The 19,285-nt window shown below is 47.9% G+C and overlaps 1 long non-coding RNA gene across 3 annotated transcripts in view; it reads right to left on the bottom strand.

Annotated features, from left to right (window-relative positions):
• Window positions 1–1,499: 1,499 nt before the first annotated feature.
• The window catches only part of LOC142302985 (uncharacterized), a 70,297-nt gene continuing 52,511 nt past the window's right edge, over window positions 1,500–19,285 (bottom strand). For 2 of the 3 annotated variants that reach the window (XR_012752981.1, XR_012752979.1), the window contains exon 2: window positions 1,500–3,792. This is a non-coding gene — a long non-coding RNA (uncharacterized LOC142302985). The remainder of the gene's footprint in view (window positions 3,793–19,285) is intronic. The other variant, XR_012752980.1, reaches the window with a different exon arrangement.

Below are 19,285 nucleotides of genomic sequence, written 5' to 3'. Positions count from 1 at the left end.
GGCTCCTAACTTCCCCCTGTGGGTGCCCCGCCTCCCGGGTTCCTGACTAGTGGCATGAGGTCCCATATCTCGTGATGGCTACCTCAGCACCTACCCTAACCCGGTCCCAGTGGCAGAACTCCCAGTGTTATGTGTTGTTTGTGGTTGTTACCGGCCTTGACCTCATCCAAGATGAATACTGCACCTTAAGTGAGGTGCAGTACCCTGTGTCACCTGAAACCGCAGGGGCGCCACATTACTTCTTTAAAAAGTGAATAAATTGGCGCAAGAGCAACATTTTTATGTAAAGTAGATATACAGATTTTTTTTCATTCCACATTGCTTTAGTTTTGGTGAGTTACATGAACGGTTAATAAACTTCTTGGATGTGGTTTTGAGCAGTGTGAGGGGGCAGTTTTTAGAATGGTGTCACTTTTGGGTATTTTCTGTCGCCTCGGCCTCTCAAAGTCACTTCAAATGTGATGTGGGCCCTAAAAAAATGGTTTTGTTAATTTTGTTGAAAAAATGGGAAATTACTGATGAACTTTGACCCCTTCTAACTTCCTAACAAAAAAAAAAAATGGTTTCCAAAATTGTGCTGATGTAAAGTGACAAGTGGGAAATGTAATTTATTAACTACATCATATAATATGATATATCTCTCTGGTTTAAGGTCATAAAAATTAAAAGTTTGAAAATTGCAAAATTTTCAAAATTTTTATTACATTTCCTATTTTTTCACAAATAAAAGCAAAAAATATCATCCTAAATTTATTACTATCCTGAAGTACCATATGTTACGAAAAAACAACCTCAGAATCACCGGGATCCGTGGAAGCTGCAGAGTTATAACCTCATAAAGGGACACTGGTCAGAATTGCAAAAAATGGCCTGGGCATTCAGTACAAAACTGGCCTCGTCCTTAAGGGGTTAATAAAATCCGTTTTTACCACATCACAAAATCTTTCCCATTCTAACCCTGCAGGCGAATATTCAGCCATGTTCTCTCCGCTAATGACCTCTCTATAAAGAAGTGCATTAGTCCCAGATTAAGGCTTCCCTTCTACGTCCGCCTCCGGGGCTACAGACCGGACTGCGAGGACGGCCACAAACACACCTCTCCCCTCCACCCCACGCCGCAAATAAACCACAGACACCACGTCTTGGAGGGACATTGGTCACAGCTTTACTCCAAAATGTTCTTTAAACCACAAATTTCTTTTCTTTTATAAACAAAATCAGCATTTGATGAGAAGGGTTAACATCGCTGTTACAGGACGGCGTGGCACACCGCTCTCACCATTTCTCCATATTAACTACGCAGCTGTGACTAAGCAGAATACAGAGCTGTAAACAAAAGGAAAAGTATAAATTACCTGCAACATTGGTATTAACAGTTCTCCGGGAGGGAGGGTGGGAAACCGTGCGGCCGAATCCCAGTACCATGGGGGAAGAGTCAATGTTTATACACTGCACTCTCACGTATATACGAAGTAGAAAGAAGACTTGAACAAAGTTGATTCTTGAGCAAAAAAACGTGGATTTTTATTTATAAAATGACAAGGGAGGAAGACGTTTCGGCCTAAATACGGGCCTTTCTCACGCCGGGTCACTAGGGAAGGGGGAAGAAAAGTAATAATCAATATTCTACAATATTATACATAATTTACATATATACAAGTATGACAGACAATATACATCGAGTATGAAAACCCATGGAGGGAATGAAGTGTACTCGTATTGATACAACGATGTCAGATACAGGCAAAAGGCAGATCTATCTCATAGAATTATACAAGGCATATAGCAGCAATGCAGTATAGAGAAGACAGCAAGACAAGCATGAATGGCATACCTCCACTAGGAAAAACAGATTCTCTCAAGAGTATTGCGGTATCTTATGTAGTCTGCAGTTGCAGGGATACAGATGAAAGGGGGAAATCCACCCAGGGTCTATCTGATTGGGAGTCAAGCTCTGTAGACAAATAGCACATAAGTGATTATAAAGTATCTGAGAGGGGAAGCTCGGGATCTGTTTCAGTACCTGTTCTGCGTATTCATTATATACGGACTGTTCAGATGTGGACGCACTTCCTTTGCAATAGACGTACTAGTATGGGAGATATTCCCTGACAAGATGCACCTTAGTAAATATAAAGCAGGTTACTGGTGGAACAAAGCATGTATTGGTTCTTAGTTATCGCATCACTAATATAGCTACCTGGTAGTTGTAGGAGATGGGGACAGCCGTATAGGGTATAGTTTTAGTTATAATATGCTGAGGAGGGCTTCCATCTATAACCAAGGTGACAGTAACCAGTGTTATATATGTGTTGGAGGTAGTCTATTACATGCATACAGAGTATGGAGGCAATCACATATTGTTGGTTTGCAGCAAGGTGAACAGTACAAATGCAAAGGAACAAAGACATATTACCTGTGTATTGCTCACAGGGGGTTTGATATGTATGGGTGGCATACAAAAAATCCTCTAGAAGGCAAGAGAAACAAGGGTGGTGTTAGGTTGACCTAACGGTCACAGCTATTGCCAGCGATGTCCGAATGCAGAGGGTACCGGTGACCCCCCTCTGCCCTCCCTTTAGCCTTCAATGAAAACAGGCAGACACCGTTATACACGTAAAGGCTAGGAGACGTGCGGCTCCGAATAGAAAGACTGTATTATTTTGTTTACCTTTCAAAGTAATACAAAGTTGATTAGGGCGTAACTATGCAACATACATATTCATTAATCTACATTCATTAAGGCGTGGATTGCATATTCCCAGCAAGAGAAATTAACATAATGACTTATACTCCCATAACAGTCTATGACGTTTCTTTTTCCATAACAAGAATGTTTTTCAGTCGTCTCTAAGTCAAAACATTCTGTGTCCTTGAGGTTGGTCTCACAGTTTATTACGCAAATAAGTCTGGTTCGGTCTTGCCAGGGAGAATGAATTTCTATTATTTTCTAAGTCAGTGAAAAAGGTTAACTCTTTCCTCACAATCCCCCCTATTGGCGTGATTGATGGACAGGGGGCCATCGAGAAGCTGTGGACTATAGAGCGAGCAGGCTAGTCTCCAGATACTTTCTGAGTCGCGGGTTGCTCAGGGAGTGTCGTCTCACATCCGTCACCCAGGACTGCCTGCATGCCTCTCGATAGGAGTCTCATCATGATACGCCAAGGTGATTTCTAGAGGAAAGAGTAGAGAAGAGAAAAAAGGCATATTAGTGATTTCATATGGGTGCTGAATAATCATTGCATCTACATTGCTTCAAGCAGCGGGAAAACAAAGCCATTAGCAACTTGAACACTACATAAGCAACTAGTAAACAGAGTAACACTTGGAACACTGATAGTCTGTTGTAACAGCCTCCCCATTGAAACACTTTGTTTATTGGGACGGGTATGGCTAAGTATGGCATGGAAGAGGCTGTCACAGGTGCGTGTGTACATATCCAGCAGTCTGTGATCTCAAGTTTTTCAGCTAACACTTCATGATGGGTCTCAAATGAATTCTGCCGTGGTGTAGAAGGCCCCAAAAAGGGAGTACACATAGAAATACTTATCAGCAGTATTGGGCCTTCTTGCAGTGGCTGGCATGGACCCATGTCGATCTCCCCTCAAGTTTGACGGAGGTTGGAGTGGTCAGCTGGACAGTCAAAGGCCCTTCGAATCGTGGCTCAAGGGTCTTTTTCACGTGCTTCTTTAGGTAGACCCGGTCACCAGGCTTTAGAGAGTGGGTTCCTGGAATGGCATCAGGATCGGGTAGAGAAGAGTAGACCCTTTGGTGGGTTTCAGTTAGTCTCTTCTGCAGGGAAAGAACATAAGACGTTAGTCTATCACATTGCAGGTGTAACTCCTGCGGGAAGTAGCATCCTAATCTGAGTGCACTACCAAAGAGTATTTCAAAGGGTGAGAGCCTGTGCTTTCCCTGCGGGGTAGTCCTTATAGAGTAAAGAGCTATGGGGAGACATTCTGTCCATGGTCTACCAGTCTCCTCCACTGCCTTGGCTAATTTGAGCTTTAGAGAGTTCCATTTAACCTTTCCACTTTCCCTGATGACTGTGGGTGGTAAGGCGTGTGTAAGGCTGACTGAATGCCTAACAGGGCACAGGTGTTCTGGAAAACTTGTCCAGTGAAATGAGTACCTCGGTCTGACTCTATGACTTCAGGGAGTCCAAACCGGGGTACCAGCTCACAGGCCAATTTTTTTGCTGTAACTCGGGCTGTGGCTGAACTGACAGGGTAGGCCTATGGCCATCCTGAGAAGAGGTCTACACAGACAAGTACAAACTCGTAGATGCCATGTTTTGGCAACTGTATATAGTCTATTTGTACTCTTTGAAATGGGGCAAACGTCTTTGGCATGTGTCTTTGCGGGGTTTTAGTTAGCTGGCCTGGATTGTGTTGTTGACAGATGTGACAATCCTTTATTCTCCGGGGAGGCGTATTGTCTGAAGCCGGGGGCTACCCAATATGGTTGCATCTGGTTCATGATTGAGTTTGTGCTTCCATGTGTGGGGTAGTGGAGTACTTGGAAAATGGCAGGGAACCAACTGCGTGGCAGGACGGGAAGTCCGTTTAGGCGCCAAATCCCCTCCACCTTTTTTGCCCCCTTGCCCAGCCATCCGGCCTTTTCTTCCTCAGAGGCGTTTTCTTGTGTCTCAAAGAGGTTCTGCATTTCTTCCTCCGTCGTTGACACTGTTTCCGTCTCCTTCAAAGGGAGTAAAGGCCACTTTACATGCAGAGATAAATCTTTGGCAGATCTGTGGTTGCAGTGAAATCATGGACATATTGTTCCATTTGTACACAGCCACAAACCTGGCACTGATTGTCCACAATTTCACTGCAACCACAGATCTGCCAAAGATTTATCTCTGTGTGTAAAGTGGCCTTAAGGCTGCTTGTTTTGCTGTTTGATCGGCCAAGCGATTTCCCCTTGCCTCGGGTGTTTGAGCCTTGGTGTGGGCAGCAACCTTTATGATTGCTAGCTGTTTTGGTATCAAGGCTACTTCCATTAGTTTCTTCACTGAGGCTCCATGCCTGATGGGATTTCCTGTTGCTGTGAGGAATCCTCTAGTCTGCCAGATAGTGCCAAAATCGTGCACAATGCCGTGTGCATAGGCTGAGTCCGTGTAGATGTTCGCTGTTCGTTCTTCCAGAAACTCAATTGCCCAGATGAGAGCAAGAAGTTCTGCTTCTTGAGCAGATATGCGTGGAGGTAGCGGTTGTTTGGCTAGGACTGCATATAGAGTCACTACTGCAAATCCGGTGTGGAACTTGCCTGCTTCATCAGCGTATCTGCTACCATCCACAAAAAGTTCAAAGTCTGGATTTGTAAGCGGTGTTGCCTGAATATTGTGCAGGGGCTTTGCCTCATGTTCAATGAGTTCCTGACAATCATGATCAAATGGTGCGCTGGTACGTTTGTCACTCTCTTCTGTCCTCTCTTCTGTCCTCTCTTCTGTCCCCCCTTCTAAACTTGTAAAGATCAGCAGATCAGCAAGGTTTAGACTTGTAACTCGAGCAAATGAGATGTTTGGGGGTAGCAACAGCATGCACTGGAGTCTGACCTATCTTGCCATGGAGAGATGTTTCAGCTTCACTTGATTGAGAACAGCATAAATGTCATGGCTGGTAAGGATGGTAGTCGGGAAATCGAGTGAGATTTCAGATGCTTTCTGCAGTATGTTTGAAACTGCTGTGACTGCACGGACACAGGTTGGTGCTGCTTTTGTGACGTTGTCAAGTTGAGAGGAGTAGTACCCGATTATGTGATGTTTGTCCGTCTTCTGAGTGTGTACTCCTACGGCAAATCCTTGAAGCTCTGCTACGAACAGATTAAAGGTGAGATCATAGTTTGGGAGTGCCAGAGCAGGTGCATCAATCACTAGTTCCTTGAGCTTTTGAAAGTTTTGTCGAGCTTCTTCTGTAAGGGAAAAAGGAACATTCTTTGTGCAATCATACAGCGGTTGCATGAGTAGCGATGCATTGGGAATCCACTGTCTGCAAAATGATATTAGCCCTAAAAATCCTCTGAGCTGTTTGAGATTTCTAGGAATGCTTGCTTTCCTGATAACTTCTTGTCTGTCCGGGCTGAGGTGTTTTTGTCCCGCAGAAAGGCAATGGCCCAGGAAAGTGACCCTCGTTTTGCAGAACTGCAACTTATCTCTGCTCGCTTTGCATCCTACTTCTGCCAGAAAGGTAAGAAGACTTATTGAAGCTGTTTTACATTTTTCTTCACTAGGGCAACACAGTAGTAAATCATCCACGTACTGGTAGATGTACTGCGAGAGGTAGCGGGAGGGGGGATTGTCTCAGCTGAGGTGGCGTAATTCCAGGCTTGACTGAAACTTTTACTGTGGGCACGGGTAGTGTGCCGAGGTCAGTTTTTGATGTGGACCAGAGTTTTGCAGGAACTTGTAGCAGTATTGGATCCGTGTTTACTTCACGTGTAACATCAGATTCTGTTCGTGCGCCAGATAATGTTAGGTTGATCTTCTATCATCTGGAGAGTGCACAGGACTTCTTCTGGGATATCTTCTGGAATTTGCAGGATAGCAGATCCATCTTCATTGTAGACAATCTGAGCTTGCAGTCTGGATAGTAGATCTGCTCCCACTAGGGCATCTCCACCCAGGGGGGACACTAAGAATTTAGACACGAACATGTGTGGTCCCAGTTTCACCTTCAGTGGATGTGTTATTGGGATTATCTGGGCTTGTCCATCAAATCCGGATACTACAGTAGCTTCAGATGAGATGGATCCTTCAGGCACTAGGTTCTTGGGGTTCAGGAGCGTGAGGCTCCTGAGTCCACCAAAGCTCTTATTTCCTTGTTGCCAATGTGAAGGGGGACGTGTATAAATGGACCTCTGGCATCCCTATCCCGTGCTACCGCAAGTCAGGCAGTCTTCTCCTCCTGACTCTCGGGTTGGTTTTGAGTGTCCCTTTTCTTCTTTCTACAGTCTCTGATCACGTCCTCTGACTCCCACAATAGTAGCAGGTCGGTGCCTTCCTTCTTGTACCTTCTGGCTGACCGTCCACTGCTGCTATGACAACTTTCTTGTTGCTCCTTTTATCCTTTGCGTCGGTTTCTAAGCCACTTGCTTTGTTGACTAGAAGATCTATGTCTTCCATGTTCCTCCATTCTGGGCAGCACGCTTTCAATCTTTCTGCCAGAGGTGCATGTATTCCATCCATGAAGGATCTTACCATCAGGCGACGTATTGCGGCTGCTTGTAAGTCCAGCCCTTCATCTGCGAATGACTGCATCAATCTGTAGTAAAATGAGCTGACATTCTCCACAGGACCTTGATGCACTGGTCCCATTGTGCCCTTAGTTCTTTGCTCCTGGGCGCAGAAGAGATTGAGTCTTATCATAAAATCTTGGCCCGATTCCACATTACGGGTATTGTCCAGAACATGTCCTGTCAGGTGGGCAGTGAGTTTGGCATACAGTTCGGGAGACATTTTAACTCTACACAAACCTTCCATGTCCAACCAAGTGCTTCTGTAGGAGACCTGTATTTGGTTCAGGTAACGTGAAAAACTGACTGGGTTTCTAGTCGGGTCTGGAGCATTTTGCAGGAAAGCCATCTGCTCGGCTGGAGTCCAGGGTACGTAGTCATCATACGTACGAGGAACTGCATCTCTGGGAGCATCTGGGTTTTGTGGATTAACAGGTGGTCTTATCAGAACTCTTCTTTCCACTACGGGATAAAGAGGCACTGGTGCTGTTGTAAGGGGTGGGCAGACCCCTTACAAGGAAGCACAGGTTTTCTCTGAAGTGGTTAATGCTGTCCCCATAGAAACTGTAGAGGGGGGAGGAGGAGCCGGCAGCTTAGGGGGAAAGGAAGTGTGTGCTGAAGGAGTTGTGTCCGGGACGGGAGAGAAGAAACAGCCAGGGGCAGAGTGTGGAGCTGAGTGGGCAGAAAGAAAGAAAGAAAGAAGGGAGCTGGAAGAACAGGGAAGCCGGAGAGAAAAGGAGCGGGCGGAACCTCATAGTGCGAAGCAGTCCCGGTGTGGGTCCGGGCTGCGGGTAGCCAGAAGTGGGAGCCAGGTGAAGTAGAGTAGCCGGGCACATGGCGGGGAGACCAACTGAGCTTAGAGAAAACCAACGCCCTGAAGATATAGCAGCCTGCACGCCGACGATCACGGCCGAATTTGAAGGGAAAGAAGTAAGATGCCTGATGGATACTGGGTCCCAAGTGACCACCATGCCAGAACAGTTCTTCTACCAACATTTTGGACAAACTGTATCCATTGACAAAGGGGCACATATCAAACTGAGGGCTGTAAACAATCTTCCCATTCCGGTTGTAGGGGTCGTGTGGATGGACATACGTGCCTGTGGCCAGAACTTAGGCAAAAAAGGGATTGTGTTAACGAAGGGCCGGTATGACAGAAAGGTGCCAGCTATCGTTGGCATGAACGTCCTGAAAGAATTAGACCAGTTGCTCTTCAACCAGGGGGGCTGTGATTACTGGAAGACAACAGTTGCCAACAGGCCCGCCCAAAAGGTCTTCCAACACCTTATCCGTGCCCGAGGACTGTGGAAGAATGGTGGGAGCCGCTACCCGGTGGGGAGGGTTCGAGTCCCAAGACAGACAACAATTACTCTACCTCCAAATCGTGAGACAGTCCTCACCTTGCCAGTCGGGGCCCACCGTAAACTCGAGGGGATGGAGGTGTTGGTGGAGCCTTACCGTGGTGAAGAGAACGGAGACGAACCGTTGGTGGCTCGCACTTTAGCAACAGTAAGAAATGGAAGGGTCCCTTTCCGTTGCGTGAACACCGGTGAACAGGCCTACACCTTGACCTCGGGAGTTGTTCTGGCCCCTGTCTACCTGGCGCCTGAAGAGGTGGCGGCCGCAGAATCGATTGAATTGCAGCCCATGGCAGGGGAAGCCTGGACTTGGGCTGTTTCTATGGAAAGAAAAGAGAAACCCACTGATCAATGGAACAGTTGCGTCATCTTAGGGCAGATGGGAGTGGACCTGAGCCCCTTCGCTTCGGAGCAAGCCCAAGCCATAGAGGACTTTATTTGGGAGAATCAAGCCACGTTCTCCCGTCACGCAGAAGATTTCGGCTGTACTGACAAGATTCAGCACGAAATACCCACAGGAGATTCCCCACCGATCAGGGAACGGTACAGACAAATACCCCCAAAGTACTACCAAGAGGTAAAAGAGCTTTTGGCGCAGATGCTGAAGAGCGGGGTGGTAAGAGAAAGTCAGAGTCCATGGGCTGCCCCAATCGTGCTGGTCAAGAAAAAGGATGGGTCTACCCGCTTCTGTGTTGACTACTGCAAGCTTAATGGATGCACGGTTCGTGATTCCTACCCTCTGCCCCGGATAGAGGAGTCCCTGTCGGCGTTGGGAAAGGCACGTTACTTCTCCCTCGATCTGGCCAGCGGATATTGGCAGGTCCCTGTGGCAGAGAAAGACAAGGCCAAGACCGCCTTTATTGTACCCATGGGACTCTTTGAGTTCAATCGCATGCCGTTTGGACTAAATAATGCCCCAGGAACTTTTCAGCGCCTCATGGAAAGTTGCCTTGGAGACATGAACTTCAAGGCCACATTGATTTACCTGGACGACATAGTAGTGTATTCTGCAACCTTTGAGAAACATCTAGAAAACCTGGGCCAAGTGTTTCAGCGGTTACGGGCCCATGGGCTTAAACTAAAACCAAAAAAATGCCGGATCTTTCAGGAAGAGATTGAATATCTCGGACACAAGGTGTCAGAAGCCGGCGTACAGCCCTCCGATGGGAAAGTGAGAGCAGTGCTACAATGGCCCACACCCAGCACAGTGCGAGAGGTTCGAGCTTTCCTGGGGCTAGCCGGATATTACCGGTAAGATTATCTTTATCAAAGATTTTGCGAAGGAGGCAGAACCTTTGCACGAATTGCTCCGAGGGACTGCGAAAGGACCAAAAGCACAGAAAATTTGCTGGGGACCAAGACAAGCAGAAGCCTTACACCGATTGAAAGAGGCCTTGGTTAGCGCCCCTGTGCTTGCCTATGCAGACTATAACCTCCCTTTTCGGTTGTATACAGACGCGAGCCTCTACGGCCTGGGTGCAGTACTGGCCCAGGTACAGAATGGTACTGAACGGGTGATTGCAGATGGAAGTCGGACGTTGCGAGAAGCCGAGCGCAATCCCGAGAATTACAGTTCCTTTCGGCTGGAGTTACTGGCACTAGTATGGGCAATAACCGAAAGGTTCTCGGAATATCTCACGGGAGCCCAAATTGAAGTCTATACGGATAATAATCCCCTGGCTCACATCTCCACCGCCAAACTGGGAGCAATGGAACAGAGGTGGCTGGCACGACTCTCCAGATACAATTATCATGTGCAGTACCGCTCTAAGCATGAAAATCAGAATGCGGATGCCCTTTCTCGTGTTACCACCGAAGCCCCAGTGGGGGAGGGAGATGAACAGTTGGAGGAAGACGAAATTCCGGACTTCAGTAAATTCACCGCTCAAGTGGTAAAGGCTCGTATGCTGGAAATTACATCGTCCACGACATCACGCCTGCTTGGCCAAACCAGAGAGGAATGGGTGAAAATCCAGTCATCTGACCCAGAACTGCTTCAAGTGAAAGAGTGGGTGATCCAGCAGAGCAAGCCTAGAAAGGAAATACGGGCCACACTGTCGCACGTGGCCCTCCAGATTCTCAGCCAGTGGGATAAGCTGTCGGTGCAAGAAGGGATGCTGTATCGGAAGGTGCACCTAGCTACAGAGTTGGAAGTACGGTGGCAAGTAGTGATACCCCAGAAGATGGCAGTACCACTGGCCCGAGAGGCGCATGAGAAGGGAGCCCATTTCGGACCGGACAAGACTTACCAGTGGTTGCAAAGAATAGTATACTGTCCTCAGATGCTTTGGGCAGTAGAGAAGGCCTGTAAACTGTGCCGTTCCTGCGAGTTAAGTAAGGCTCCCCCACAGCAAGCACCAGTACAGACTATTGTAACCAAAGAGCCATTGGAAGTACTCATGATCGATTATCTGAAGATTGGCCACTCCCACCGGGGCTATCAGTTCTGCCTTGTGATGACAGATCACTTCTCCAAATTTGCGGTGGTGACACCCACCAGAGATCAGACAGCTGAATCAGCTGCTCGAGCCATCAGTGATGACTTTATCCGGGTGTACGGCTGCCCGAAAAGAATACATTCTGACCAAGGGGCTTGCTTTCAGGGCAGTGTCATGAAAGAGCTGCAAAGGATTTACGGAATGCAGAAGTCAAGGACTACGCCTTATCATCCGCAGGGCAACGGAGCCTGCGAGAGATTTAACCGGACCCTCCTACAAATGCTACGCACGTTGGAGGATGATCGTAAGAATCACTGGCCCGGCTATCTCGCAGAACTCGTGTGGGCGTACAATAATCGTGTCCACTCCACCACTGGGTACACCCCATACGTACTACTGTTTGGAAGAGCCAGAAGAGGCACTGAAGAGCTCAACCTGGCTCCCCCCGAGATCAGCGAAGGTCAGAGCGTAGGTTCCTGGGTTGACTGTCACAGTCGACGGCTGAAGACTTTCCATCGAATTGTCACCAAGCGGCTGCAAGAAAAGACACACCCGCAGCGGAAACCTGTATGTGAAGCCCCGTTCGTGCCAGGAGACCGAGTACTAGTTGCAGAGAAACACCCGAGACACAAGTTGAGTGAGCGCTGGAAAACGGAGCCGTACATTGTGATCAGAAGAATCTCTCCCCACGGATCAGTATACGAAGTGAGAGGCGAGCGAAGAGGCGACACCCTCATCCTGCATCGTAATATGCTGAGGCCCTGCTATTCAGAAGACAGGACCAGACAAAGTACCTCGGAGACGGTGCCCGTGCCCGTTCCTGTTACCGTCGAAGAGGACTCTGACGATGAAGAATGGTGGCGGGCCCCGACCAACCCAGCAGACTGGGAGAGATCCACACCCCCATCCATTCAAGACACAGGTGCCACCCCTGCAGAGCAGGAGTCACCAATCGCCAGCGATGGGGACGAGAATACTATACTCCCTGATATGGCGCCGACGTCTGGTGGCTTAGCCGTAGTACCACGCCGGACTGAGCGGGCTAACGCTGGTATTCCCCCTGATCGGTACTTGGCAGATGAATTTGTGTGTTCTGTCACTGGATCCTGTTTTAAGACATTGGCTCCCAAGCACCAGGTTGTGAAGCAGGGCAGGAGTTGCCACCGTGTGCCCCTGTGCAGAGCGCCGCAGGAGAGTATCGGCCGGGACGGCCGAGGTTAAAGAGGGGGGGAAATGTAAGATCTGTTAACATTTACATATATAGGTTAGAAGACTGTGGACTTTTCCTTGTTATGCTGCCACCTACTGTCAAAACAAAGAACAGCGGGCACAGACCCCTGCTACTTGATTTACTTGGTACAGTCCTGAACAGGATGTGCAGAGGAGCTAGTTTGGTTTGGGAGCTGTTTTTATGCAGAGAGGTGTGTGTCCAGACGTGCGAAATAAGGCAAGGCCGCATTCTGCCCTGCTGAACAAGGTCCAAGTACCTTAGAGTGTTGCGTGACATCTCCCCAAGACACAGATCCAAGAAAGGCTGGATGTGGAGCGAGGAGCCAGACAGCACGGGCAAATTACAGATCCGGGACAAAGACTGAACTTTAGAGGTGTCTGCCGGCGGAATACGGGCCCCAACGGTGACGAGGTACCCCACGCTGAAACCTGCAGTTAAGTGTACACACTACTTTAGTTAGGGACAGATAGGAAAAGACTCTGCACAGTGTTATACGAGTAAGGTAACAAGGACTCTGCATTTTTTTTGTTTAATAAGGATTTCTGTGTTTTGCTTTTGGGAGTACAATCTGAGGCTTCCTAGATTGACAAGCTATTCAAAGTAGTTGTATGTATATTGCATTATCTCTACTGCTGTGCTCCTTTCCCACACTTTTCCTCCACCTGTGTTGTGCAATATGTTATTAAATTTGCATTGATTAACCCCCGTGGTTCCATGCAGTCCTTGCGTATCCCGTACCTGCAGGTTATTACATGTGGCGTAGTCGGCAGGATCCGAATCATATGCAAGGGGTCCCGCTCCAAGAAGAAGGAGATCAAGTGATGCCGAGGACACTGGATCCAGATTATTGGAAAAGAGTCCCGATCCCATGGTGGGAAGAGGAAGAAGTGCCTAAGGCGTTGGACCGGGCACAAGATGGCGGCAAGATGGCCGTTGTCTGTGAAGACACAGAAAGCGCGCGCAGAATTGGCGCCAAAAGAAGAGCCTGGGGCTGGCCGGTGCCGAAAAAGAAGTTCGGAGTACTCCGCCCAAAGAGGGGAGGTGTCGGCCCCAGGGCACGAAGGAAGATATGTGAAGTGGGCGGTGTTCCAGAGAAAAAGAAGAACCGCCGCGTAGGGGTCGACCTGATGTGTGAGACTGGGGGTGGAGTATACCCAAGAGCGGGAAAAGTAAGCCCGCCTCCACTTCCTCCAGCATCTCCACTGACCCCGACGCCATTACCAGAAACACTGACTCCGAGCAAGATGGAGACTCCAGGAAAACAGCAAGCTGCGGTAGCCGCACTAGTAGCTACTAGCCTGGGCAGAGGACGCCCGAAGCAGACTGCGGCTGCGGAAGGACCCACCCTTAACCTACCGGCTGTGCCAGGAGGACCGGAGCGGCCCACTACACAAGAGGCCGCACAGTGGCAACAGGAAATCGAGTGGGAGGAATGCCAATACCGGCGGCGGTCGCAGCAAAGACCGGTGCTAGCTGAACTCTCCCACCCGAGACGTTGGAGCAACCCGCCAACTACGAGCCCTTCCGGAGGCTGCGCCGGTTGCCCGGACAGTCCCTGTCGGAGTACGTGCAGGCCCAACGAGCCGAATGGCAACGTGCATATCATCCGGAGTGACTTTTCAAGACCGGAAGATGGCGGGCCTGTTTTTGTTCAACACCGGCGTTGTTTTGAGCCAGAAGAAGGTGTGTTGTTTGTAACCGTTCAAGTTGCTGAGCCCGGAAGAGAGCCTGATGCTGGACTGAGCCAGGGGCTCCCTCCGCGTCGTTAAGAAGATTTTTGCCGAGTTGTGTTCCTGCCAGCTAACGTCTAAGACCGTGAGTGCTGCAAAAGCCTCCGGGCAGAAACTCCACTAAGACCGGGAGTGCTTGCCGACGGCCTCCGGGCACGACTAAGACCGGGAGCTTCCAGGAGGAACTCCGGGCGCTGGACTGGTGTGCCCTTGCGGGTGCCCTCAGGTGAACATGTTCGCAGTTTCATTAAAATGACTTTGTTTAGTTTTAAAATGTGATTTTAGATTTGTGCCTTGCCGGGAGGCTTAGGCTTAAAGAGGGGAGGTATGTAAGGGGTGGGCAGACCCCTTACAAGGAAGCACAGGTTTTCTCTGAAGTGGTTAATGCTGTCCCCATAGAAACTGTAGAGGAGGGAGGAGGAGCCGGCAGCTTAGGGGGAAAGGAAGTGTGTGCTGAAGGAGTTGTGTCCGGGACGGGAGAGAAGAAACAGCCAGGGGCAGAGTGTGGAGCTGAGTGGGCAGAAAGAAAGAAAGAAAGAAGGGAGCTGGAAGAACAGGGAAGCCGGAGAGAAAAGGAGCGGGCGGAACCTCATAGTGCGAAGCAGTCCCGGTATGGGTCCGGGCTGTGGGTAGCCAGAAGTGGGAGCCAGGTGAAGTAGAGTAGCCGGGCACATCCCCACTGGAGGAGACGTCAGGGCAGGCTTTCCCCAGCTAAGAAAAGAACGTGAAGTCATCTGTAACTGCCGGTTTTTGGAAAGAGTTGTGAAATAAAGAATGTCTTTTATTTGCATCGAACCATGCCTGGAGAGTGTTTATACGTCGGACGACATCTGCACCACCACACTCTGCCCCACCAAGACATCTCCCGTCCCGATAGTGACGGCGGAGCCAGGGGTAAGCCTGACAGAAGGGGCCACGACTACAAGCCCAGTGGCGCCCCTGGCACCCCGTTACACTGTGGCTTGTAGCTTGTGCTGTGGGGCTCCACAGGCTAGGCATGTTTCACTCCAATCCGGATTTTGTTGGCCACAGTTTGTGCAGGTCCATTCCGGGGATCCTGCTATTTTTGGAGCTGTTCCAGGAGTAGCTGACAGGTACGGAGGGGGCTGCGGATCCTTATTAGCTTGCTTCCCAGCTTCTTCCCATGTGTCTGATTCTTCATGATATATCCAACCTTGATCGTGGGCTGTTTTTGCCATGTCAGAAAGAGTTCTGACCAGTTGAGTCCATGATTTATCTGCTATCACTCCTGCTCTAGTAGCTGTTATTGTGTCCCATTTGTTGGGGTCCAATTGATCCTTCCCCTTCAATCCAAATGTCTTAAAAAACTTCCTTGGACTGACTGGCTGTTCTTTTGCCATGATAACACGTAATGAGATGTTGCAGGGTGCATTCAGCTCTTCTGTCCTTTGATATTCCTTGCCCCATTCTTCTTCTTCTATCTTCTTCAGCTTTTAGACCCTTGAACGTCCTTTGGACTAAACCTACCTATCCTGGAGATACTCAGAGACTAACTCCTTTTGTATTCCTACCTAAGGTGAGGTCTAGAACCACCTTTCCTGGAAGTACCCAAAGACTGATTCTTGATGTGTATTCCTACTGAAAGGTGGTGTCCTAACTTCAGAGGGGGCTGAGAATATTGAATGGCGCTGGGTTACCCTTCTTGTAACAGAGATACACTCTATATCCGATAGCAATGGCAAACAGGGCTATTCCCACTAACACTAGGGCAGTGAATATCACATCCATTGGACAGAGCAGGTACACTATTCCCTTTCAACACTCACTGATGTATGGGATCTATGACTACCAACAAAGACAACAGCACAGAAGCAAAGCGCAGGAGAGCAGACACGCGACACACGGAGAGGCGGAGAAACACAGAGAAACAAACAACCAAACAAGGCACAGAAAACATCAGCTGGCAAGGCTCTCTCAGAGTTCAGTAGAAACTTGCCAATAACCCAGTATCTACTCACAGTGTACCTATTGCGCGTTGAGGAGAGGGGAGATCAGATGTGGGGAGCATAAAGAGAAGAATAAGGTTCAACTCTTACCTGGCCAGGTGTTTCTGGTCCCCACGTCTGGTCACCTCCTCCTCTGAATGGCAAGACAATCCACTGCATCCTGGGATTAAAAAAACACGGGTCCCTGCTTTTCGGGTGCCAGATAATGTTAGGTTGACCTAACGGTCACAGCTATTGCCAGCGATGTCCGAATGCAGAGAGGGTACCGGTGACCCCCCTCTGCCCTCCCTTTAGCCTTCAATGAAAACAGGCAGACACCGTTATACACGTAAAGGCTAGGAGACGTGCGGCTCCGAATAGAAAAGACTGTATTATTTTGTTTACATTTCAAAGTTATACAAAGTTGATTAGGGCGTAACTATGCAACATACATATTCATTAATCTACATTCATTAAGGCGTGGATTGCATATTCCCAGCAAGAGAGATTAACATAATGACTTATACTCCCATAACAGTCTATGACGTTTCTTTTTCCATAACAAGAATGTTTTTCAGTCGTCTCTAAGTCTAAACATTCTGCGTCCTTGACGTTGGTCTCACAGTTTATTACGCAAATAAGTCTGGTTCGGTCTTGCCAGGGAGAATGAATTTCTATTATTTTCCAAGTCAGTGAAAAAGGTTAACTCTTTCCTCACATTGGTATCTGGCTGGGTGTCAGTGGAGCTGTCAACATACCTTACTGCCGCCTTCCCAGGTTGTGGCTCAAATGTGCTATGTGCCGGGTTCTGCAGGCTTTTTAACGCCGTGACCCGGAAGCACCGCATGCCGCCCGCGCATGCGCAGTAGTAGTTTGCGTTGCTAATAGGATATAAGCACATGCGCGTGCGCTTCTTTTCTAAACCCAACGGTACCACTGATATCCTATTAGCAACGCAAACTACTACTGCGCATGCGCGTGCGGCGTGCGGCGCTTCCGGGTCACAGCGTTAAAAAGCCTGCAGAACCCGGCACATAGCACATTTGAGCCACAACCTGGGAAGGCGGCAGTAAGGTATGTTGACAGCTCCACTGACACCCAGCCAGATACCAACACCACCCTAAACTATACCCTTGTTTCTCTTGCCTTCTAGAGGATTTTTTGTATGCCACCCATACATATCAAACCCCCTGTGAGCAATACACAGGTAATATGTCTTTGTTCCTTTGCATTTGTACTGTTCACCTTGCTGCAAACCAACAATATGTGATTGCCTCCATACTCTGTATGCATGTAATAGACTACCTCCAACACATATATAACACTGGTTACTGTCACCTTGGTTATAGATGGAAGCCCTCCTCAGCATATTATAACTAAAACTATACCCTATACGGCTGTCCCCATCTCCTACAACTACCAGGTAGCTATATTAGTGATGCGATAACTAAGAACCAATACATGCTTTGTTCCACCAGTAACCTGCTTTATATTTACTAAGGTGCATCTTGTCAGGGAATATCTCCCATACTAGTACGTCTATTGCAAAGGAAGTGCGTCCACATCTGAACAGTCCGTATATAATGAATACGCAGAACAGGTACTGAAACAGATCCCGAGCTTCCCCTCTCAGATACTTTATAATCACTTATGTGCTATTTGTCTACAGAGCTTGACTCCCAATCAGATAGACCCTGGGTGGATTTCCCCCTTTCATCTGTATCCCTGCAACTGCAGACTACATAAGATACCGCAATACTCTTGAGAGAATCTGTTTTTCCTAGTGGAGGTATGCCATTCATGCTTGTCTTGCTGTCTTCTCTATACTGCATTGCTGCTATATGCCTTGTATAATTCTATGAGATAGATCTGCCTTTTGCCTGTATCTGACATCGTTGTATCAATACGAGTACACTTCATTCCCTCCATGGGTTTTCATACTCGATGTATATTGTCTGTCATACTTGTATATATGTAAATTATGTATAATATTGTAGAATATTGATTATTACTTTTCTTCCCCCTTCCCTAGTGACCCGGCGTGAGAAAGGCCCGTATTTAGGCCGAAACGTCTTCCTCCCTTGTCACTTTATAAATAAAAATCCACGTTTTTTTGCTAAAGAATCAACTTTGTTCAAGTCTTCTTTCTACTTCGTATATACGTGAGAGTGCAGTGTATAAATATTGACTGATAACCAGGACCGTGGTCCTCTCATTTGCACCTCATAAACTCATTTTTTGGTTGTGAGCACACCATATTTCTTTGAATATACCATGGGGGAAGAGGACGCCCCCAGGAAGTAAAGGGGTTTTATATGGGAATACGGGGTCCTATTGGACCTAGGTAACAAGGGGGGGGTGTCCACATCCACACAAGGCACTGAGACCAGGACAGCAAGCTTTGAGGGACAATAGCGGGAGGAGGAGGGAGCAAGAGGCGACCCAGAGCAACACACTACCCTCCGGAACCTTTCCACTGACGTCAGAGAGCGTCAGCTATGCAGATATTTTTTTCTTCTATATAATTAGCTTTTATCCAAACCTTCATTCTTAAGTTGTATAACACCACGTCTTAATAATTTTACCGACCACTTACACTTTGAGGACAAGATATTTACAGCAAACACCCCCCGATTATCCGAATGAATAAAATCCTCCTACTCTTCAGCTCAGGCCCCCAAATAACAACAGACACAATTACTGGGAATAATTCCAGAACTAAAATATTATTAACCCAATACATAGGCCAGACCTCGCAGACCAGCGACGAATAAGAAGGGCCCCGCAACCGACCACCAGCCGCATCAGGAAATAACGCTAATGTGATGACACAAATATCTGCGACCATTAAAATTATCCAGAAATTTTGGCCAAATTCATAAATCTTCCTTTAAACACTTTGTCAACCGAATATGCGCCCTTGGCGACGGAAAGGCTTTAGCAGCGTGATAAAGCTGTCTTGAAAAAGCCTTCCCATCGGGATAACCCGTAACGTGAAATGTAATAACCCTCGCACAGGCTGACGCTCTAAAGAGGGTTTTTCCTTGGCCAGCGTTACTACCAGCGCCATCCTGAGCTTATCTAGTGTTATAACCGGGAGCCTGCACTCCTTCTTCTGAGTCCAGAGTAACCCCGAAAGATCCTAAACAACCGCATGGATCAACTGTTTTCCTCAGCTAAAGGGTCAAATAACCGCGCCAAGGCTACTTTCACATCAGCGGTTTTTTATATGAAAAACCTTATTACCAATTTATCAAAATGTATATAGCACTGGTAATTAAAATATAACCTTTATTAATATATATTTAAAAAATTCCAAACACCGAACAATTGATACCACAAGGTGTAT

This window comes from Anomaloglossus baeobatrachus, chromosome 1 (genome assembly GCF_048569485.1).
Source record: "Anomaloglossus baeobatrachus isolate aAnoBae1 chromosome 1, aAnoBae1.hap1, whole genome shotgun sequence".
Lineage (NCBI taxonomy): Eukaryota > Metazoa > Chordata > Amphibia > Anura > Aromobatidae > Anomaloglossus > Anomaloglossus baeobatrachus.
Note: the sequence above shows the minus strand (reverse complement) of the source record. Positions and strands in the feature narration are given on the sequence as shown.